Source organism: Oryx dammah, unplaced genomic scaffold, assembly GCF_014754425.2.
Source record: "Oryx dammah isolate SB20612 unplaced genomic scaffold, SCBI_Odam_1.1 HiC_scaffold_5, whole genome shotgun sequence".
Lineage (NCBI taxonomy): Eukaryota > Metazoa > Chordata > Mammalia > Artiodactyla > Bovidae > Oryx > Oryx dammah.
Window position 1 is genome coordinate 59,662,778 of NW_024070189.1, and position 20,737 is coordinate 59,683,514.

Below are 20,737 nucleotides of genomic sequence, written 5' to 3' on the forward strand. Positions count from 1 at the left end.
GTTGAGCTTTAGGCCAGCTTTTTCACTCTCCACTTTCACTTTCATCAAGAGGCTTTTGAGTTCCTCTTCATTTTCTGCCATAAAGGTGGTGTCATCTGCATATCTGAGGTTATTGATATTTCTCCCGGCAATCTTGATTCCAGCTAGTGTTTCTTCCAGTCCAGCGTTTCTCATGATGTACTCTGCATATAAGTGAAATAAGCAGGGTGACAATATACAGCCTTGACACACTCCTTTTCCTATTTGGAACCAGTCTGTTGTTCCATGTCCAGTTCTAACTGTTGCTTCCTCACCTGCATACAGATTTCTCAAGAGGCAGGTCAGGTGGTCTGGTATTCCCATCTCTTTCAGAATTTTCCATAGTTCATTGTGATCCACACAGTCAAAGGCTTTGGCATAGTCAAGAAAGCAGAAATAGATGTGTTTCTGGAACTCTCTTGCTTTTTCCATGATCCAGTGGATATTGGCAGTTTGATCTCTGGTTCCTCTGCCTTTTCTAAAACCAGCTTGAACATCAGGAAGTTCATGGTTCACATATTGCTGAAGCCTGGCTTGGAGAATTTTGAGCATTACTTTACTAGCATGTGAGATGAGTGCAATTGTGTGGTAGTTTGAACATTCTTTGGCATTGCATTTCTTTGGGATTGGAAAGAAAACGGACCTTTTCCAGTCCTGTGGCCACTGCTGAGTTTTCCAAATTTGTTGGCATATTGAGTGCAGCACTTTCACAGCATCATCTTTCAGGATTTGAAACAGCTCAACTGGAATTCCATCACCTCCACTAGCTTTGTTTGTAGTGATGCTTTCTAAGGCCCACTCGACTTCACATTCCAGGATGTCTGGCTCTGGATTCGTGATGACACCATCATCATTATCTGGGTCATGAAGATCTTTTTTATACAGTTCTTCTGTATATTCTTGACACCTCTTCTTAATATCTTCTGCTTCTGTTAGGTCTATACCATTTCTGTCCTTTATCGAGCCCATCTTTGCATGAGATGTTCCCTTGGTATCTCTAATTTTCTTGAAGAGATCTCTAGTCTTTCCCATTCTGTTCTTTTCCTCTATTTCTTTGCATTGATCACTGAAGAAGGCTTTCTTATCTCTTCTTGCTATTCTTTGGAACTCTGCATTCAGATGCTTATATCTTTCCTTTTCTCCTTTGCTTTTCGCTTCTCTTCTCTTCACAGCTATTTGTAAGGCCTCCCCAGACAGCCATTTTGCTTTTTTGCATTTCTTTTCCATGGGCATGGTCTTGATCCCTGTCTCCTGTACAGTGTCACGAACCTCATTCCATAGTTCATCAGGCACTCTATCTATCAGATCTAGGCCCTTAAATGTATTTCTCACTTCCACTGTATAATCATAAGGGATTTGATTTAGGTCATACCTGAATGGTCTAGCAGTTTTCCCTACTTTCTTCAATTTGAGTCTGAATTTGGTAATAAGGAGTTCATGATGTGTGCCACAGTCAGCTCCTGGTCTTGTTTTTGTTGACTGTATAGAGCTTCTCCATCTTTGGCTGCAAAGAATCTAATCAGTCTGATTTCGGTGTTGACCATCTGGTGATGTCCATGTGTACTGCATCGATAGTTAAGTTTCCCTTTTCATTCCTAATATTATTTATCTGTGCTTATTTCCTTTTTAACTTGGCGAGTCTTTCTAGAGTATATCTTCTGATAGTCTTTTGGCTTTGTTAATCCTTTTTTAAAAACCTTTTGTTTTTTATTTATTTCTGCAATTAACTGTTATTTTCATTTATATACTCTCTTTGGGTTCATTCTTTTGGTAACTTTTCAACTTGAAAATAATACAAGGTTTTTGTTTCCCTGTAACACCATTTTAGTTAAATAGTCTGTAATTTATATTATGGTTATTTTGTTAGCTGTTTTTTTTTTTTTTTCCCCAGGAAGTTACATGTGTATTTTCCACTGTGCACAGGGTCTACACCCCTAACTTGTGGGTTGTTTGAGGGTCAGCAGTACAGTGTTTCTTTCTCTATATTTGTGTATGTAGTAGTTTGCCTTGTGATCAAAGACTATGGTCTTCCTGATAATGATTCTTCAGTATTTGCTGAGATTTCCTTTGTTGCTTGTTAGGTGGTTAGTTTTTATGAATATCCTATAAGTGCTTCTGAATAATAAGTAATTTATTTGATGGATACATGGATGTATGTAAATTTTTTTTTTGCTTTATATACTTACCTATGTGAATTTAATTTTACACATAAGGTGTTCATGTTTCCTGTTTTCTTACTAATATATGGCTAGCTTTGCTTTCTTTTCTGAGAAGTTAGTAATGAAATCTCTTTTTCTGATTATTTTTCTTCCTATAATTGTTCAATTTTTGTTTTGAGTTAAGATTGTTAAATGTTTATAGATTCAGGATTCTTATAACCTCCAGATGCACTGTGCCTTATGTCAGTATGATTTTTTTTTATCCCTAAAAAGCCATTTTTACCTTGAAGTCCATTTCATCTGATATTTATATATATACCAGCTTTCTTTGCTGGTAGCATTTTCTTGGTATATCTTTCTCCATCCCTTTTCTTTCAATATTTCTCCCATAGTATTTTGGATATATTTTTTCTTTATATAGCATATAGCTATATGCTAGCAAAAGTTAAATAATATTTGCTTTTTAGTGGGTGAATTTAATACAGTCCCTTTTATTGTGATTTATTGACATAGTTGGATTAATTTCTGCTGTTTGTTTCAGTGATGACCTTTAAGTTTTTAACATGCTTGATTTGGCTGCTGAAATGTAAAGGTTTTTTTTACCTTCTCTGAAACAGTATAAGAACTGTTAAGATGCTTTAATTCTGATTTCTCCATTCTCTATGATTTTGTTGGCTAATATTTTATTTCCAACTTGTTTTTAACCAACTTTATAAAGTAGTCATTATTACCATAATCAGTGCTAATATTTTATAGTTCATGCTTGTTTATATTTACCTATATGTTTATTGATTCCTTTGCCTACTTTTTCTTTCTGGAGATCAATTTCTTGAATTATTCTTTCATCAGATGTTCAGCTGGTAATTTTTTAGATTTTCCTGAAACTGTCATCCTTTTGCTCTCCTTGAATGATACTGTATCTAGTTATCCTTCTGGTATCTGTTGTTATTGATGGAAAATCTATTGCCAATCTGATAGTTTTTCCTTCTGTAGGTGATCCATTTTCCCTTGATTGTTTTAAGGTTTTTCAGTTGTATTTAATTATTAGCCAGTTTTACCATTATATATCCAAGCAATTTATTTTAATTTATCCTGTTTGGCTCTCAATATGCTGCTTCAACCTTTAGATTTCAATTGTGGAAATTTCCTGATTTATTGTCATTTTCTGGTGTGTTGGCTTTCCCCTATACTTTTCTCTTCTCCCTAATCTTTTATCAGGATTATATTGGACCATGTGTTTCTAATGTCTCTTAACTGTTATTTCATATTTTTCATCTCTTCATCTCTTGTGCTTCTTTCTGAATGACTTCTTCCACTTTATTTTCAGATGAATTGTCTCCAGTAGTGTCTGGTGTGTTTATTATATCCATAAAGTTGTGATTTAAATGGCTATATTTTTCATTTCTAGCGGTTTTCTTTTTGCTTCAGTGACATCCAAAAGTTTTGATATGTATTACTTTAAGTAGTGTTCATTCAAACTATTTTTAAATTTTAATTATGACTTGGTTCATGATTTATATTTAAGTGTATTTCCTTTGTGTGTGTGTATGTAGCAGAGTTTTATTAAAGTAAGAAAAGGGACAGAGAAAGCTTCTGATATAGATATCAGAGGGGATGGAGAATGCCCCCCTCACTAGTGTTAGCAAGGGAGTTATATACTTTTTAATTAGTTATTAACATTCAGAAAACGAAGATCATGGCATCCGGTCCCATCACTTCATGGGAAATAGATGGGGAAACAGTGGAAACAGTGTCAGACTTTATTTTTTTGCGCTCCAAAATCACTGCAGATGGTGATTGCAGCCATGAAATTAAAAGATGCTTACTCCTTGGAAGAAAAGTAATGACCAACCTAGATAGTATATTCAAAAGCAGAGACATTACTTTGCCGACTAAGGTCCGTCTAGTCAAGGCTATGGTTTTTCCTGTGGTCATGTATGGATGCGAGAGTTGGACTGTGAAGAAAGCTGAGCACTGAAGAATTGATGCTTTTGAACTGTGGTGTTGGAGAAGACTCTTGAGAGTCCCTTGGACTGCAAGGAGATCCAACCAGTCCATTCTGAAGGAGATCAGCCCTGGGATTTCTTTGGAGGGAATGATGCTAAAGCTGAAACTCCAGTACTTTGGCTGCCTCATGCGAAGAGTTGACTCATTGGAAAAGACTCTGATGCTGAGAGGGATTGGGGGCAGGAGGAAATGGCAGCCCACTCCAGTATTCTTGTCTGGAGAATCCCAGAGACGGGGGAGCCCGGTGGGCTGCCGTCTATGGAGTCACACAGAGTTGGACATGACTGAAATGACTTAGCAGTAGCAGAAGGGGACGACAGAGTATGAGATGGCTGGATGGCATCACTGACTCGATGGACGTGAGTCTGAGTGAACTCCAGGAGTTGGTGATGGACAGGGAAGCCTGGAGTGCTGCGATTCATGGGGTTGCAAGGAGTCGGACACGACTGAGCGACTGAACTGAACTGAACTACAGTAAATCGAAAGAATGTCTGGAGGTTGTAAAGATCTTACTAGACCTACTCCCATAATTTACATTTTAAGATAACAGGATTAGCCAGAAGGTTTTCAGGAAGGAGAAACTGTCCTTAAGCAGGATACATTGTTGTTGTTAGATAATCCTTGGTGTTTTAATTGCTGAGTATCCCACTCTTATAACCCCATGGACTGTAGCCCACCAGGCTCCTCTGTCCATGGGATTTTCCAGGCAAGAATACTGGAGTGGATTGCCATTTCCTTCTCCAGTGGATCTTCCTGACCCAGGAATTGAACCCCGGTCTCCTGCATTTCAGGCAGAGTCTTTACCAACTGAGCAATGAGGGAAGCCCATATAATTCTGAGTATAGAGTTTAAACTGAGTTATTTGTTGTGTAATCATCAGTTCCGGGCTTAAAGAAAAAAATGTTTTATGTGACTAAGACTAAAGAACATAGAGAAAAAAAGATGTTTGTCCTTTCCTCCTACTTGAGAATTCCAGACCCCTATCTCCTCGAGAGCCCCAGACCCCTTTCTCCTCCTCAGGCACCCTGGACTTCTTATCAACCTGCCTAGGAATTGACTCTCTTATTCCCCCCTTTTCTTATAGGAGAATTATGTTGCCAAGGGAATGGGTTGTTGTTTTCATTCCGTAAGTACTTCCTGCTGAGATGGGACGCTGTCCCTAAATTGTTGAGGCAACATATTCTCCTTACCCTCATATTGAGGGTCTCTGATCCAGGGGCCCCAAGTAATAGTTGGAAGAGGTTGTGGCACTCGTAGGAGCTTGGACAACCATTTGTAACCTAAAAGCTTTCAGACTGTTAGAAACAAATCCCATTTTACAGTTATCGATATAAGGCAAAATAGTCATTAAACCAAGTTAAAATCTAGTCAAAATTAAAAGTTATATTATGTCCATAGTTACATCAATCCATCTTAGCATTGTTAGATGTCATCACAGTTGAAGAAAGTCCTTTCCTTGAAACGGAGAAACCCACATGGAAAGTCTTCAATTGATGAGGAGGGGAGTGCTCTGCAGGCCCAGCAATTAGACGGATTGTGGAATGCAGCGTAGGAAAGAGTCCAGGACAGGAAGGCGCTGTCTTAAGGGTCAAACGGCAGACTCAGGATTTTGAGAGTCAGGAAAAGCAAGCCCACCTAGATTCTCAGGCTCATCTTGGTTCCTGGCTCAAACAGTGGCTTGTTTAACTCAAAGGCTGGGTCAGGAGTTAACCTCCCGGTATTGTCTGTTGAAAAGCTAAAAGCTGAGTCACATAGTTAATTTTAAGGCTTCAAGATCTATGACAGTCAGTTCAGTTCAGTTGCTCAGTTGTGTTCAACTCTTCGAGACCCCATGGACCGCAGCATGCCAGGCCTCCCTGTCTATCACCAACTCCTGGAGTTTACCCAAACCCATGTCCATTGAATTGGTGATGCCATTCAACCGTCTCATCCTCTGTCGTCCCCTTCTCCTCCTGCCCTCAATCTTTCCCAGAATCAGGGTCTTTTCAAATGAGTCAGCTCTTCACATCAGATGGCCAAAGTATTGGAGTTTCAGCTTCAACATCAGTCCTTCCAATGAACAACCAGGACTGATCTCCTTTAGGATGGACTGGTTGGATCTCCATGCAGTCCAAAGGACTCTGAAGAATCTTCTCCAACACCACAGTTCAAAAGCATCAATTCTTCGGCGCTCAGCTTTCTTCACAGTCCAACTCTCACATCCATACATGACCACTGGAAAAACCATAGCCTTGACTAGACGGACCTTTGTTGGGAAAGTAATGTCTCTGCTTTTTAATATGCTGTCTAGGTTGGTCGTAACTTTCCTTCCAAGGAGCAAGCATCTTTTAATTTCATGGCTGCTGTCACCATCTGCAGTGATTTTGGAGCCACCCAAAATAAAGTCAGCCACTGTTTCCACTGTTTCCCCATCTATTTGCCATGAAGTATAGTTTTTCTTGTGGTCAGGTATGGATGTGAGAGTTGGACTGTGAAGATGGCTGAGCGCCAAAGAATTGATGCTTTTGAACTGTGGTGTTGGAGAAGACTCTTGAGAGTCCCTTGGACTGCAAGGAGATCCAACCAGTCCATTCTGAAGGAGATCATCCCTGGGATTTCTTTGGAAGGAATGATGCTAAAGCTGAAGCTCCAGTACTTTGGCTACCTCATGCGAAGAGTTGACTCATTGGCAAAGACTCTGATGCTGGGAGGGATTGGGGGCAGGAGGAGAAGGGGACGACAGAGGATGAGATGGCTGGATGGCATCACTGATTCGACATGAGTCTGAGTGAACTCCGGGAGATGGTGATGGACAGGGAGGCCTTGTGTGCTGCGACTCATGGGGTTGCCAAGAGTCGGACACGGCTGAACTGAACTGAATGAGACTGGATGCCATGATCTTCGTTTTCTGAATGTTGAGCTTTAAGCCAACTTTTTCACTCTCCTCTTTCACTTTCATCAAAAGGCTCTTTAGTTCTTCTTCACTTTCTGCCATAAGGGTGGTATCATCTACATATCTGAGGTTATTGATATTTCTCCTGGCAATCTTGATTCTAGCTTGTGCTTCATCCACCCCAGCGTTTCTCACGATGTACTCTGCCTATAAATTAAATAGGGTGACAATATACACCCTTGACATACTCCTTTTCCTATTTGGAACCTGTCTGTTGTTTCATGTCCAGTTCTAACTGTTGTTTCCTGACCTGCATACAGGTTTCTCAAAAGGCAGGTCAGGTGGTCTGGCATTCTGATCTCTTTCAGGATTTTCCACAGTTTATTGTGATCCACACAGTCAGTCTTTGGCATAGTCAATAAAGCAGAAATAGATGTTTTTCTGGAACTCTCTTTTTCGATGACAATATCTTGCTTTTTCTATGACAATATCTATGCACAAAAACAGTCTGTCATAGAGCCAGTTCCTTCTTTGGTGGGGGGGTTGCAGTTCGAGCCCTCATTAAAGCTATGGGTAGAACTGTAAACTGACTGTCTTTTCTTTCCTGAGTCAGCTTACACGGGTGTCTTTTAATAATGCCATTAGCCTTTTCAACTTTTTTCTGAAGAAAAAAGTCTGTAGGAACAGTGGGGTCTCCAGGAACAGTGTAAGTGATATTCTATTTCTAGAGCTTTTGATACCCCTTGAGTTACAGCAGCTTTAAAGGTGGAGCATTGTTGTTCTGAACTTTAGAGTTTAAGGTCCCACTTATATCATGAGAAGTCAGTACAGTAAGATTTTGCCCATTCATTAACCTTGGGCTTTAGTGGATACTGCTTTTGATGTGAAAATAGATGTGTGTCTTGAGCTTGATAATGATAGGAACAGCATTTTGTGCTTGACCCACAGCTTTTCCATCAGCCCACACTTTAGGATTTACAGTTTGTTCCATTAAAAAGAGCTGGTTCCATATTCATGAAAACAGAGGCCTGGACCTTGTTTAGTATATCCTGCCCCAGAAGTGGTGAGGGAGACTCTGGTATGAATAGAAAGTCGTGAGAAAAACAGCACAGAGTCCCAGTTGCCACTTAAAGGATGACTGACATAATAATGTTTGGCTCATCCAGACAGTCCCATTACAGTACTGGATCGGGAGGAGAGCAGACCAGGGGCTTCAGTGAGCACAGAGAAAGTTGCCCCAGTGTCCTAGAGAAGTCAACTGATTGGCCCTCCACAGTTATTAATACCTGGAGTTCCTCAGGTGTAATTAGGACAGGAGCTTCTGTGGGGACCCCTGGGCACCTTCCGTCCAGATTGTCTTGAGAGTCTGACCCCTGGGGCCTACACCTCAGAGGGCAGTCTCTTCTCCAGTGTGGTCCTTTGCAGACTGGACCTGGAGCTGGGGGCGGCTTAGATGCCTGAGCGAAATCCTGCTTGTGATGCCCCTCCTTTCCACAGTAATAACAAGTCCATCTCTTCACCTGGGTCCCTCTGGGCATTTTTCTTAGGCTGTTTCTAACAGCAGGTCTAACAGCCATTGTTGGGGCTTCAGTCTTTTGCCTGCTGCTTTTTTGCCTCTATTTTTCCTTCTCATATTCCCTACCGTAATATACCATCTGAGCCAGCTGCAACAGTTTTTGTAAAGACGGATTTGGTCCAAACGCTTGTTTTTGTAACTTACGGCAGATATCTGGAGGTGACTGAGTGAGAAGTCTATCTTTTAAGATGATTCCTCCTTCTGCACTTTCAAGATCAACATCAGTAAACCTGTGGAGAGCCTCCCATAGTCTATCTAGGAATTTACCAGGAGTTTCCTTCTCTTCCTGTTCTATGTCAGCCAGCTTAGTGTAAAGTCTTAGCATGTGCTCACTTGGGTCCTACAAGAATACATTCGGCAGAGTGGTTCTGTTATTGGAACCACTTGGCTCCCAGTAGGAAGGAGGGCTATTTCGTATTCCCTCTTTCCCCTTGTCTCACGCTGAAGCCATTCATCTCCAAAAGTAGTAGCTTCCCCCAAAGCTAGAGCTCTCGTGTCGGGAGGCAGTGTCTGTCCCAAGACATAAATTAAATCTCTCCAAGTAAGTGCATAAAGTAAAGTGAGTCCTGTAAAGGCTTCTGTGTACATTTTGGATCTTCTAAATAGTCTCGACTGCAATTGGGACTATTTGAAATTCTATCGAGACTGAGGCAACCCCTCCTAGACGGGTGCCTTGATTCTCAACCTGTTCAGTTGGGAGCCCCAGGTAAAGGGGCAAAGTAAGAGAACAGGAGGCAGCTGAAGGTTTCACACTCAAATCTGCACTCTTAGGACATAAGTCTGGCATGTCTTTCAGAGAGATAAAGAGCAACACATATGGCACTTCTATCCATTTCACTTATTTTCTACAGAATGGGTCTAGTTGTAACACAGTAATAACTGAGATCCTTCAACAGGTCAGCAGCATTCCCTGTCTTCCAAAGGATACTGTGCCCATTCAGTATCACAGAAGATCAGGTGTGTCTTTTTAAATTCTGGGGATTGAACTTGTCCCAGTTTGTTTAAATACATTTTAAAGAAGTGGTTCTGAAACTGCTAGCTCCCATCTGTAAGAAAAAAGCAGTGTCCACAGTCGTGGCTTTTTTCCACTGGAAGCGTCCTTCCCTGCTCTAGATGGGGGTGTAGACAGACTCTCCACTGAAACTTTCCTTCCCTGGTCGAACTTAGTCTGTCCCTTACCGACGCAGGTGTCTTATTCGTTCCTCCCGTTTCTACCACCGAGGCCGGGTGGAGATGCACCAGGGGGTAGACCTGATGGCATCCCAGATTGATTTAGTTCCATGCCACCAAGACCTTTGTTTGATTTGCCCTTTGCTCTGATGCCACCCAGAGCGTAACAGAGTAGCTTTCCTGGAATGTTTCCCAAGCTGGCACTACTAGGGGAAGCATCCATCTTGTGTGTGCATATGTGCGTTCCTGAGTACAGTCCTGACTGCAGTAGAGGTGGTGAGTCGTAAAGGGACGAACAACAACCAGGATGTCCCTCTTGAGTGTCACCACACCCGTATATGTGATAGCAAAAGAGATGGTGGAGGGTTAGCCAGTGAAGAAAAGTGATTTTTGTTCTTGAGCTATTAGGGCCAATCCTTCCAGTTCATTTCCACCGGTTCCACAAAAGGAATATCTAAGGAGTTGAGACAAAAGCCATCAGAGAGCCTCCTCTGGTCCATTAAGAGCTAGTGCTACCAAAGGAAGAGGCCCATTGCATTTCCAATCTGACCAGATCCTTCAGTTCCCATTCTGTGTACTCAAAAACCTCATGGTCAACAGCAGGGCTTCTATCCACATAGATAGGAGACACAGGCATGACAAAGACTCACTTTCAGGTCGCTGGCCCCTGAGGCAGGCAGCCAAGAGAGTAACCTCTAGCCTGAGAGATGTTCCTGGAGCTAGAGCTCTGCCTCACTTTCAAACATGCTCCTGTAACTTTCTGCTCTTAGCAAGGCTAGGCGCTTCCATACATGGGAAAGTACTAAGTAAAAGTACATAGTAACAGCATGGATCACAGTTCCCCTGAAAGTCTATGATCTGACAAATTAGGTTAGTTAGTTGTAATTCCCCATGCAATTACGAAATAGTCAGAGACCAGGAAATGATGACCGGGAAAGGAAAGTTCAGTCCACATGCTTTGCCCATTTCTGGTCACTCCCCTCTCAGGGACCTTGGGTTTCTCTTGGCATTGGCAGGTCAGTATAAACTCCCAACAAAGCTCCCCTTTTGGGGGTTGCCTTCAGTCATTACAAAGCCCTTACGAAGGCACTGCACAGGACGTGTCATTCATTCACACAAATACACCATAGAGTTAGTAAAGTAAATCAGAAAACTTGGATACTGAGAAAGCAGAGAGGCTAGAACTCTGAGTGTTCTTACCTTGTCCTGAAGGTCCTCGACAAGCCCGCAAGATGATAGCTTATGTTGAACGGTGTCAGATTTGTGATCTCTGCAGAAGAAGATTTAGCTTTGGGACCAGGGACCAGGCTTGATCATTCAAGAGCTTTTGTGTAGCAGAGTTTTATTAAAGTAAGAAAAGGGACAGAGAAAACTTCTGACAAAGACATCAGAAGGGGGATGGAGAATGCCCCTTAAGTGTATTTCTCAATTTCCAAATGCAACAGAAAGTTTCTAGTTATGTTTTTGTTAGTAACATCTATCTTGTGGTTAGATAAATACTTTTATAATTTCAATCATTTGAAAATAATTGAGACTTTCTGTTAGTGTATGATCAGTTTTTATAAGTATTCACATGTGCCTGAAAAGAACATGTATTCTATGTTTTGATTATGAGATAGCCTGCCTGCCTTTCCCTTTCTTCCTCCTTTCTGCCCCTCTCTTTCCTCTGAATGTGAAATTTTATGATGACATTTGTTTTCTCAGTGAATTAAATGTATTATTCCATTCTGCCTTCTGTTGTTGCTATTAAGAATCTGGCTATCAAGTGATCACTGTTTTGCAAATAATCTGTGTCCCTCAGTCTCTGCCTATTTTTTTGTATCGTATGTCTTATCCCTACAAGGCAACCAGGGGTGGGGGTTGCCAAGCTGCAGCTGGGTCAAGGGACCTTCCTCCCTCAAGGGTGGGTCCACCCCACTGGGGGCCGGTTTTCAGGCAGACCATCATGGGCACCGGTGGAAGGCTCCTGGGGCACAGGCAGCAGGCTTGGGTGAGGGCGTCACACTTGTAGAGCTCTAGTGGTAACACTGCATGTTGTTCTCTATCACCACGGACTCTTCCATGGGACCATACCACTTCACCACACAGCTGTTCTTGTCAATGAGGAACTTGTTAAAGTTCCATTTGATGTTATTTCCCAGCATGCTCCTCCCCTTGGGCTCAATTTTCATGCACTTCCACAGAGGGTGGGCATCATCCCAATTCACACAGATCTTGCTGAACTTAACCAAATTTGATGCTGTGGCCATGGCGAACTCTTTGATCTCAGCATTGCTCCCTGGCTCCTGCCTCCTGAACTGGTTGCAAGGGAAGGCCAGAATCTGTAGACTACACTCTGAGCATTGGCCATTCATTGTCAACCAGCTGAGTGTAGTTTACATCTGTCTTGCCTCTTTGCGAGGTCACACTGGTGACTATGCATACTTAGCCTGGTGCTTGTCCAGGTTAACCACGCTCCCGTCAATGTTCTTGACTGAGAATTCCTACATAGAGTGTGCCCAGTGCCAGTTGTCACAGGACACATACATGGTGCTGACCAAGAGCAGACAGGGCCCCACAGAGTAGTGCCAGCTTTAGCGGGTGGCACAGACGGCTCCCAGCTGTCTACTTTTAAGATTTTCTGTTTTTATGATTTTTTTTACTTTCCCATGATGATGTATTTAGGTGTAGATTAAAAAAAAAATTCCTGCTTGGAGTTTGTTGAATTTATTCAATCTGGATTTGTGTCTTTCATCTGTTCTAGAACATTTATAGCTATTATAAGCTTGAAATATTGTCTCTGCCTATTTCTTTTTCCTATCTTTTTCAGATTCTAAAGAAACATATGTTAGACCTTCTTACCCAGTAGTCTTTCACATTTCTTTACCTGTTTTCCATATTTCCCCTCTATATGCCACTTCTGTTGAAATCTCAATAGTTTTGTGTAGCATGTCTTCTGGTTTACTTGTTTTCCCTTCTACTGTGTCTAATCTGCTATTGAATCTGTCCATTAAATACTCAGTTACGAATTTATAGTTTTAATTTTTAGAAGTTTTATTTGTATCTTGTCAAAGTTTGATTTATTCCTTTCTAAAATTTCCTATTTGCTGCAGAAATTTTAAAGGATGTCTTTTATTTAAAACTAGTATATGTATTTTAAAATACATACTTTTACAATTCCAGGTCTTTTTCTGCCAGCTTGCATCAATGGTACCTTGTTTCCTTATAAGCTTGGTGGTTGTTTTACTGTACTACTCATTATTATTAAAAATTATTTGTAGCAGATTTGACTTCTCTTCTACCAGGTGCCTAGAGGTAATTAACGATATGAAACCATGGCAAATCAAGTTCACAACTTGAGGTTTCTTAGTCTGCCCCAAAGATGTGAATCTAGATTGGAAACAGATTGTGACTTCAGTTTTTTGGGGTCAGCTTTTTCTTTTCATTTTTTCCTTTTCCTTCCACTGCCCTGTTCTCCCCACATAGCTGTTGTACGGAGTATTGCCAGGGAAGTCTTTCTAATTCACCTTTAAGCTAGAAATTCAAAAGACTAAGCTCTCAGGAAAATGTGGGGAGAGATCCCACTTTGGGTGGCTCTAGACTTTGACTTTATTCTCCTTTCTCCACAAGGCTGCCAAAACCAAAACCCAAGTTGAATGAACCAATTAATGCTGCAGGGTTGAGTGGCTTTAGTACTCTGGTTCTGTTTTGTCTCTTCCTTAGCTTTTGGTTTTGTAGTTCCTAAACATTTTGTTGCTTTTTTGATGCTTTTAGTGACATATTTTTATATTCAGGATTTTTGTTTTCAGAGTGATTTGATCTGAATAATCTAACTCACTATTATTGGAAATGAGTTGGCCATTGATTTTTTCAAAAAAATATTGCCGAGTACCTTACTAAACTATTTTATCGTTTATAAAAGATTTTCAGTTTATTCTTTAGTTTATACAGTCAAAATACCTGCAAAGAAAGATACATATTTTCTTTTATAGTGGTATAGTAGGTAATTTGTTTTTGACAGGAATCCTTTTGGTATTTCATGATTATACATGATGATGGCATTTGATGTGTATGTGTGTTTTATCTATTTTTATATGTGTTTATATTACATATGTTTATGTCAAGTAAATATGTTAGAGTAGCATTAAGTGTGTTTATATAAATTTCATTTTCACCAAGGGCGTCTAAAAGAAATGTATGGTGAATTGTATGCCTTTTTGCCATCTACCTAGATGACTGTGTGATAATCCTTCTACTGTGACCTCTCATTTGGCAAGTTATATTTGTATATTACCCAATAGTGAATCATCTTTACATATCTGTAATGATTTTTTTGACCATTGTATTAGTTATCTGTTGCTGTCTGACAAGTTACCATTAACTTAGCTGCTTAAAGCAATGCACATTTTCTATTTCAGTATCTATGGTTCAGGATTCCACACATGACTTGGTGGGTCCTCTGTATCACTGCAGTGCTGCTGCTGCTAAGTTGCTTCATTCGTGTCTGACTCTGCGCAACCCCACAGACAGCAGCCCACCAGGCTTCTCCATCCCTGGGATTCTCCAGGCAAGAGTACTGGAGTGGGTTGCCATTTCCTTCTCCAGTATTACTGCAATAGCTGACGTCTAACCTGAGGCTTGACTGGGGAAGGATATCTTTCTAATAAGCTCATGGGGGTCCAATGTTTTTTGCAGAATTCAGTCTTTTGCAGGTTGTCAGATTAGGGGCTTCATTTTCTTGCTGGCTGGAGCCTGCTCTCAGTTTCTTGACATGTGTTCATCTCCATAAATAGCTCCCAACATGGCAGCTTGGTTTTTCAAAGCCAGTGAGAGAAAGAGAGAGCAAGTTCTCAGCAAAACAGACATTATGGTGTCAGGTAGTTCAATGACATGTACGTATTCACATGCATCCTGTTACCTTTCCTGTGTTGGTTAGAAATAAGTCATATCTCTTACTTAAGGGGATGTGTCTGATTTTGGTCTAGACATTATGAATTGTCTACAAGTAACAGGAAATGATATATATAAGATAGATGTTTATTTCTCTTTCACCTAAACATGATCTTCAGGTCAGCAGGGCCGGTATGGCAGCCCTGCTTCAGGTAGACATGGGGGGGTCTTGAATTCGTTCTAGTCACACTAAGATTCCTGCCCCAAGGAATAACCCTTTCTTCATCATTTTAAATGACCAGATCTGCATCCCAGGGAGCAGAGTGGAAGAAGGGACATAGAAGAGGAAGCCTGTGACACTTAAGTATTTTAAGGAAGACCTGAAATCTGGCAAATGATGTTTCTGCTTATATCTCGTTGGCCAAATGTAGTCTTTTTTACTTCATTTGCCCAGCAAAAATTTGGCTGCCATGGAAGAACCACTAGCAATTTCTACCACAACTAGTTTTAAGCTAAACAAACAAACAACCAAAAAACTCCTTGCTCTAGAATGTTGTTGTTAGGTTGCTAAGTCATGTCTGACTCTTGGTGACCCCACAGACTATAGCCCGCCAGGCTCCTCTGTCCATGGGATTTCTCAGGCAATAATACTGGAGTGGGTTGCCGTGGATCTTCCCTTTCTTTCCTTCTCCAGGGATTGAACTCATGTCTTCTGCATTAGCAGGCAGATTGTTTACCACTGAGCCACCAGGGAAGCCCTGCTCTGGGATTATTGTTGTTGATCAGTCATCCAGTTGTGTCTGACTCTTTGCGACCCCATGGACTGCAGCACACCAGGCCTCGCAGTCTCTCACCATCTCCCAAAGTTTGTCCAAGTTCATGTCCGTTGGATTGGTGATGCCATCCAGCCATCACATCCTCTGACACTCTCTTCTCCTTCTGCCCTCAGTCTCTCCCAGCATCAGGGACTTTTCCAATGAGTCGGCTGTTCTCATCAGATAACCAAAATACTAGAGCTTCAACATCAGTCCTTCCACCAAGTATTCAGTTTGATTTCCCTTAAGATTGACTGGTTTGATCTCATTGCAGTCCAAGGGACTCTCAGGAGTCTTCTCCAGCACCACAGTTTGAAGGCATCAATTCTTTGGCATTCTGCCTTCTTTACAGCTCTCACAACCACACGTGACCACTGAGAAGACCATAGCATTGATTATACAGACCTTTGTTGGCAGAGTGATGTCTCTTGCTTTTCAACACACTGTCTAGGTTTGTCATAGCTTTCCTGCCAAGAAGCAATCATCTTCTGATTTCATGACTGCAGTCACCATCCACAGTGATTTTAGAGCCCAAGAAGAGGAAGTCTGTCACTAATTCCACCTTTTCTCCTTCTGGACAAGATGCCATAATCTTAGTTTTTTCAATATTTAGTTTTAGACCAGCTCTTTCACTCTCTTTCACCCTCATCAAGAGACTTTAGTTCCACTTTGCTTTCTGCCATTAGAGTGGCATCATCCCACATATCTGAAGTTGTTGATGTTTCTCCCACTTATCTTGATTTCAGCTTGTTACTCATCCAGCCCAGCATTTCTCATATGTGCCTGGTGTAATAGGTTAAACAAACAGGGTGACAACAGACAACCCTGTCATACTGCTTTCTCAGTCTTGAACCATCAGTTTTTCCACACAGGGTTCTAACTGTTGCTTCTTGACCTGCATACAGGTTTCTCAGGAGACAGATAAAATGGTCTGGTATTCCCATCTCTTTAAGAACTTTTCACAGTTTGTTATGATCCACACAGTCAAAGGCTTTAGTGTAGTTGATGAAACAGAGGTAGATTTTTTTTGGAATTCCCTTGTTTTCTCTGTGATCCAGCAAATGCTGGATCTCTGGTTCTTCTTCCTTTTTTAAACCCAGTTTGGACATCTGGAAGTTCTTGGTTCACATAATGCTGAAGCCTAGCATGCAGGGTTTTAAGCATGACCTTACTCGCATGGGAGATTAGTGCAATTGTCTAGTGGTTATCACATTCTTTAGTACTACTCACCTTGGGATTGGGATGAGAATTTACCTTTTCCAATCCTGTGGCCACTGCTGGGTCTTCCAGATTTGCTGACATATTGAATGTAACACCTTGATGGCATCATCCTTTAGGGTTTTGAATAGTTCTACAGGAATTCCGTCACACCACTCACTTTATTAATAGCAGTGTCTCCTTTAGGGTTTTGAATAGTTCTACTGGAATTCCATCGCACCACTCACTTTATTAATAGCAGGCCTTTATTAAGGCCCAGTTGATTACACTTTCCAGGATGTCTGGCTCTGGGTGGCTGCCCACACCATCATAGTAATCCAGTTCCTTAAGATCTTTTTTGTACAGTTCTTCTGTGTATTCTTTCCATCTCTTCTTGATCTCTTCAGCATTTACTAGATCTCCACCATTTCTGTCCTTTATTGTGCCCATCTTTGGGCAAAATGTTCCCTTGATAGCTCCAAGTTTCCTCAAGAGATCTCTAGTCTTTGCCCTTCTGTTGTTTTCTTATAGTTTTTTGCACTGTTCATTGAAGAAGACCTTCTTGTGTCTCCATTGCTGTTCTTTGGAACTCTGCATTTAGTTGGGTGTACCTTTCCCTTTGGGCTTCCCTGATAGCTCAGTTGGTAAAGAATCTGCCTGCAATGCAGGAGACCCCAGTTCGATACCCATCAGTGATATGGATCAGGTCGGGAAGATTCTCTGGAGAAGGGATAGGCAACCCACTCCAGTATTATTGGGCTTTCCTTGTGGCTCAGCTGGTGAAAGAGTCCGCCTGTAATGTGGGAGACCTGGATTTGATCCCTAGGTTAGGAATATACCCTGGAAAAGGGAAAGGCTACCTACTCCAGTATTCTGGCCTGGAGAATTCCATGGGATTCCATGGGGTTGCAAAGAGTTGGACACGACAGAGTGACTTTCACTCACCTTTCCCTTTCTCCCTTGCTCTTTACTTCTCTTCTTTCTTCAGCTATTTGTAAAGCCTCCTCAGACAGCCATTTTGCCTTCTTGCTTTTCTTTTTCTTTGGGATGGTTTTTTTTCTCTGTCTCCTGTACTGTATTATGGACCTTCATTTCATAATTCTTCAGGCACACTGTTAAGTAGATCTAATCCCTTGAGTCTATTTGCTACCTCCACCACATATTCCTAGGGGATTTGATTTAAGTAGTACCTGGCTGGCTTCCTGGTTTTCCCCCTTTATTTAGTTTAAGCCTGAATTATGCTATGAGAAGCTGATGATCTGAACTACAGTCAGCTCCAGGTCTTGTTTTTGTTGACTATATACAGCTTCTCCATCGTCAGCTACAAAAAATATAATCAATTTGATTTTGGTATTGACCATTCAGTGATGTCCATGTGTAAAATCATCTCTTGTGTTGTTGAAAAAGAGTATTTGCTATGACCAGTGCGTTCTCTTGACAGAATTTGGTTAGCTTTTGCCCTGCTTCATTTTGTTCTCCAAGGCCAGACTTGCCTGTTACTCAAGGTATCTCTTGACTTTCTACTTTTGCATGCCAATCCCCAGTGAACATCTTCTTTGGTATTAGTTCTAGGAGGTCTTCTAGGTCTTCATAGAACTGATCAAGTTCAGCTTCTTCGGCATTGGTAGTTGGGGCATAGACTTGAATTACAGTGATGTTGAATGGCTTGCCTTGGAAGCAAACCGAGATTGCACCCAAGTACTGATTTTGGACTTTTTTGTTGATTATGAAGGCTACTCCATTTCTTCTATGGGATTCTTGCCCATAGTGGTAGATATAATGGTCATCTGAATTAAATTCACCCATTGCCATCCATTTTAGTTTACTGATTCCTAAGATGTAGATGTTTATTCTTGCCATCTCCTGCTTGACCATGTCCAATTTACCTTGATTCACGGACCTAACATTTCAGGTTCCTGTGCAATATGTTTCCACTTTGCTTCATTCTTTGAAAGCCCAGGTGCTTCATTCATTCTGGGGCTATTGGTAGTTGTCCTCCGCTCTTCCCCTGCAGCTTATTGTACACTTTCAGACTTGGGGGACTCATCTTGCGGTGTCATAGCTTTTTGTTCTTTTATACAGTTCATGAGCTTCTCATGACAAGTATACTGGAGTGGTTTGCCATTCCCTCTTTCAGTGGATCATGTTTTGTCAGAACTCTCCACAGTGACCCATCTGTCTTGGGTGACCCTACACAGCATGGCTCATAGCTTCATTGAATTACGAAAGCCCCTTCACTGTGACAACCCAGTGATCTATGAATGGGGCCCTGGGATAGTTAAGTATAAAATTATTTTTTTTCCTTTGGAGATTTGAGAAATTATTAAAAATTCAGTTTCTTTTCTGTAGAATGGGGAGGACTTGAAGAGCACAGTATGCCAGAGAGAACGAACTAGCTTGGACCAAATACAGTGTGGATATGAGGAAGGCTGGTTGTGGAAAAAGCCTGCAAGGGGCAGGTTCTTAAAGTATATTGTCTCTATTTTATCCTGTAACAACTCTTGCTGTCGGTTCAGTTGAGTTGCTCAGTCATGTCCAACTCTTTGCAACTGCATGGACTGCAGCACGCCAGACTTCCCTGTTCATCACAAGCTCCCAGAGCTTGCTCAAATGCATGTCCATTGAGTCGGTGATACAATCCAACCATCTCCTCCTCTGTTGTCCCCCTCTCCTGCCCTCAATCTTTCCCAACATCAAGGTCTTTTCCAATGAGTCAGTTCTTCCCATCAGGTGGCCAAAGTGTTGGAGTTTCAGCTTCAGTCTTTCCAGTGAATATTCAGTACTGATTTCCTTTAGGATTGACTGGTTGGATCGCCAAGCAGTCCTAGGGACTCTTGAGTCTTCTTCAGCACCACAGTTTAAAAGCATTAATTCTTTGGCACCCTGCTTTCTTTACGGTCCAACTCTCACATCCATACATGACTATTGGAAAAGCCACAGCTTTGACTAGACAGACCTTGGTTGGCAAAGTAATGTCTCTGCTTTTTAATATGCCATCTAGGTTTGTCATAGTTTTTCTTTCAAAGAGCAAGCGTCTTTTAATTTCATAGTTGCAGTCACCATCTGCAGTGATTTTTGGGCCCCCCAAAATAAAAGCTGTTTCCATTGTTTCCCCATCTATTTGCCATGAAACGATGGGACTAGATGCCATGATCTTCGTTTTTTGAATGTTGAGTTTTAAGCCAGCTCTTTCACTCTCCTCTTTCACTTTCATCAAGAGGCTCTTTAGCTTTCTGCCATGAGCGTGATGTCACCTGCACATCTGAGGTTATTGATATTTCTCCCAGCAATCTTGATTCCAGCTTGTACTTCACCCAGCCCAGCACTTCGCATGATGTACTCTGCATGTGCTGTGGGTAATATTATTCTGGCTTTACAGAACAGGGTAATTGCTTAAGGACTCTGAAATGGTTTATAGGAGGACTCAAATTGAAGAAAGTAGGGAAAACCACTAGACCATTCAGGTATAACCTAAATCAAATCCCTTATGATTATACAGTGGAAGTGACAAACAGATTCAAGGGATTAGATCTGATACACAGAGTGCCTGAAGAATTATGGACAGAGGTTCATGACATTGTACAGGAGGCAGTGATCAAGACCATTCCCAAGAAAAAGAAATGCAGAAAGGCAAAATGGTTGTCTGAAGAGGGCTTACGAATAGCTGAGAAAAGAAGCTAAAGGCAAAGGAGAAAAGGAAAGATATACCCATCTGAATGCAGAGTTCTAAAGAATAGCAAGGAGAGATAAGAAAGTCTTCCTCGGTGATCAATGCAAAGAAATAGAGTAAAACAGTAGAATGCGAAAGACTAGAGATCTCTTCAAGAAACTTAGAGATATCAAGGGAACATTTCTTGCAAAGATGGGCCCAATAAAGGACAGAAGTGGCATGGACCTAACAGAAGCAGAAGATATTAAGAAGAGGTGGCAAGAATACACAGAAGAACAATGCAAAAAAAGATCTTCATGACCCAAATAACCATGATGGTGTGATCACTCACCTAGAGCCAGACATCCTGGAATGCAAAGTTAAGTGGGCCTTAGGAAGCATCAC

At 41.4% G+C, this 20,737-nt stretch overlaps 1 protein-coding gene and 1 pseudogene across 5 annotated transcripts in view; one reads left to right on the top strand and one right to left on the bottom strand.

Moving 5' to 3' along the window:
* Positions 1-20,737, top strand: part of SIL1 (SIL1 nucleotide exchange factor) — a 258,878-nt gene that overhangs the window by 189,234 nt on the left and 48,907 nt on the right. The window lies entirely within an intron of this gene.
* On the bottom strand, positions 11,705-12,345 carry LOC120863598 (annotated as a pseudogene).